A 3,871-nucleotide genomic window follows, 5' to 3' on the forward strand; every position below is an offset into this window, starting at 1 on the left:
TTTATAAAGGGTTCTGTAAATTTAAGTTTATTCAGGTACCTCCTGCAGTTAGCAGATGCAGCCAAGCGAGAGCTTACGAACTACCGCTAACCCCCAATAGAATAATTACTTTAATCTAAAAGGCTCCAGGTTTGATCCCCGAACCTTTCGAGGTTCACCTGTGTCTCAAGACGTGGTGGAGGTGCGGAATTTCATCAATTTCTATACAAAATGTGATGAAAATTAACGTCATTTAGCCCCCCTCCCTAACCCAACGATTTGGCTTTTCTTTTGACACAAAGGGATGTGATGAAACTGTGTGAATTAACAGTCAACAGCGAACCCCTTTAACAACAGGAGATTCACCCTTTCTTCCAAATTAGAGTAATTAGTGCACTATCAACGGTAACTAATGTTATTTCAAATTGCACGTATTGGAGCTATCTAAACTTACATTGGTGAACGTGAAAGTCTTATATAGAAATTGGCAGCGACGATACGAATGTTAATTATGTAAGATGTTGAAATTTGAGTCACTTCCCACCCTGATAGGCTAATCACCGCCGCAGTCAAGCGCAATACAATGCGAAGGAAAAGAAAATAGAATGTTTTCTTCCATAGCCGCGGGCGATCTGGGTACAGCCCAGCGCCCTAGCTTCGTCGCGGTTGTCCGCGTCGGGCTGGCACTATTGTATCGGGAGCGTCCGTCATCCCGCGTCGCGGAAGGTGTTGTCGGACTTTAGGGAGGCCCATTTTGCCAAAAATGCGGCCGGCCCAGGGACGTCCTTGGACGTTTCCCTATCGCTTCGCTCCTGGTAGACCTGTGGTTCGCTCTCGAACCCGGTACCCCGACTATGACAGATCTCCCATCTGGAAACTTTTCATCATTTCCAGGATTTAATCTACTTTTGAAAAGTGCAAATTCAAATTTGATGATCCTTTGACGCAAAATTTAGAATGAATTTTTTACATTACTTTTGTACGTGATTTTTGTGATAAGTGATAAGTGTAGCAGGAAGCTACAGAAATTATGTGAACGACTTTTTTACATTTTATGTTCGCGATAATTTTGCTCAGATCATGTTTCAGTTTTACCTTTCACGTATTTTAATTAATTATATCCTTAACTAAAAGTGAATAGTGAGATTATCGCTAAGGAGGAAAATAATTTAGTCTTGACTCCGACTCATTTGCACTATATATTCATCGAGTCCAGCAGCGAGTATGCTGAGTCATTTTTTTTTTGTTGTTTATTAATTAAAGATCTTTAAAGTTAAAATTTATTTTCGTTCAAAACTGACCGTAACTTGTCGATGATCAAAAATGCATGAGCTATAAACTGTTCAGATTATTGCCAAGAGGATATTAATTTTAAATAAATGTAGTTTTGGGAACGAACAAGGTTCCGCGGTCGACTCATTTATATTCGTAATGACACAATGCTCCTAGCTCCTCAAAGAAGGATGCTTAGCTTCAGGAGATAGTCGAGGAATTCACGAGTCAGTCGTTTTGCCTTACGTTACCTTAATTAAGGACTAAATTGTTTTATTAAACTATGTGTTGACATGTGAAGAAATGAAACGCTTATTATACTTCTGGCAATGAAGCAGCAATTATGTCCGCTACTGTACGCCGGTCGTACGTAGTTAGAGTGACGCTACCATTAGTTCAGAGTATAAACCGCTCGATTACTTAGTGGATTCTGGTTTAGAAATAAAAGGTGCTTTAGTTATATGCATAAATAGGTCGAGAAATGAATAATGGTGAATAAAGCGCATATATAGATAAATAAAGCAGTCTGCTAGGGCAGAGTGTAAGATGTTTTAAGCCAATGAAAAGGCTTTACTGAGATGAATCAGTACGTACACATATTATATATATATATATATTTCTGTTTCAAGCACCCAAAAGTTAGGCAAAGCCAACTTATAATGATTTAACTGGACACAATTAAGAGAGCACGGCGCGGATGTTTCTCACATGTTAGCGAGATTTTTTTTGTTGATGTTATATTTTTTACCCTCTCTGAGCTATTGCTTTGATGGACAGTTGAATATTCCTCCTACGCATTGATTTTATAGCTCATGACAAATTTTAATACCTTAAATTTCATGTGTATTTATATTATATCTGCTGTTGAAACTTTAAGCCCAATTATGATATTTATATTTCGAGTTACGGCATTCATCAATATCAACGTTCCTTAGCGTTAATTAACAGATTTGATTTCGCGTGTTTACCTAATCACAAAGTTAATCACTTACTCACTGAATAACAGATACACGTTAGAGATTGTTTAAATTAAGATAAAATTCATTATCAATTTTCATTAAATAATGTTAAAGTTTTGCGAATTTGTACCTATATTTAGAATTAATAAAGCAGAATCTTGTACGCCTTCCCCCTTAAGACCTCACCGTGTTTACATTCAGTCAGACCCTAAACAAGCGGAGAATACGTAGGAATTTGAGCAACCACTAATGATGAGAACGCGTTTTAGCAGTCACAGAGGTTTTGTAACATCATCTCTGTCCATCACAAGAACACGAATAACAGGCAACAGCTATTTGGGCGATTTTACGAAAAGTATTAATTTTATATGTGAATATTTATTGGTTATTAAACACATGGATGTACTTTACTCAATTTATTTGCCAATTATGCACACTAGTTAGACGGAAGAGTGTGACGTTCACAGGGCGACGTTAGAAGTTTATGCAATGCGCATTTATACAGTGAGATTTATCAAGTAGAATGAAGAAATGGTGAAAAATACGAAATAATATGTAAATGCGCTCAGTGAATACCATTTTCTCCAGTTACCCAGGGATCCAAATAACTGGTGAAAGTACCTTCTGCTATCGGCAGAATGGCGATAATGTCCAGTCTGAATAAAGACTTTACTAAATGTTACGTATATATAAATATGCAAAGCATATTTTAATAGAGACCCGTGAACAAATTGTTTTCTTGACCCTTCGTGTGATATAAAACTAGTAATGGCTGAACTATATTCACATAATTAAGGCTTTATATTTTTTCCCCTTTTTGCCCACCCACCCTACATATATTTAGTTCCAAAGAGAATAGTTGTAATTTGCATTAATATAAAAGAATAGGAAACGCATAGCTACGATATCCTTTTAAATATGTCAATATAGAGCTCATATCACACCTAATCAGAGAGAATTCAGCGCACTAAGTGGTCCAAAAAGGATTGCAACCTTTTCACTTTGCATAGTTTGTTAGTAAATATAATATTATATCTTAATTTCCCGTCAGTTCAGGTGTTATCATTTTCGGAAATATTTTTCGCAGCGTTTCAGTATCCGTATGTACTTTGCAAAAGGTATTAATAATAGCGATGTTTGCCATATGTTTTCTTAATACGATTATTTTATTGTGTTCTCGTTTCCCGTGCTCCAAGCCTGTAAAACAAAAGTTTGAAATACAAGATTAGCATAGGACTGAATGACCCAGCAGATAACGATTTCATTTCATACGGAATCATTGTTATGATCAAGTTGCATAGAACTCGAACAAGATACATTCACAAATGTGTAGTCACGTTTGTTACGTAACGACACGCGCTTGGATCTTTGGCGCATGGATGTTGCGCATCCACTATTTCTTTCTGTCCAGAGCGCCGCGATGAATCCGAGCTGCAAATCAAGAATTTACCCCCCCCCTTTCCCTTTTTCCTTTTCCACTCCAGATTTCCAGTGAAGCTTCGTACCATACCGGCGACTCACATTTCTTGCAAGTTAATTTCCTCCATTCCCTTTTACCGGCGTCAGTTAATTCTAACAAACTCCGAAGGCTGCGATTCAGCGTTCCCATACATCCAGTAACCTTGGACAGTTCCGGCCGAACGATGAAAATTGATAGAATG

The sequence above is a fragment of the Lepisma saccharinum genome, chromosome 21 (genome assembly GCF_977018435.1).
Source record: "Lepisma saccharinum chromosome 21, izLepSacc3.1, whole genome shotgun sequence".
Classification (NCBI taxonomy): domain Eukaryota; kingdom Metazoa; phylum Arthropoda; class Insecta; order Zygentoma; family Lepismatidae; genus Lepisma; species Lepisma saccharinum.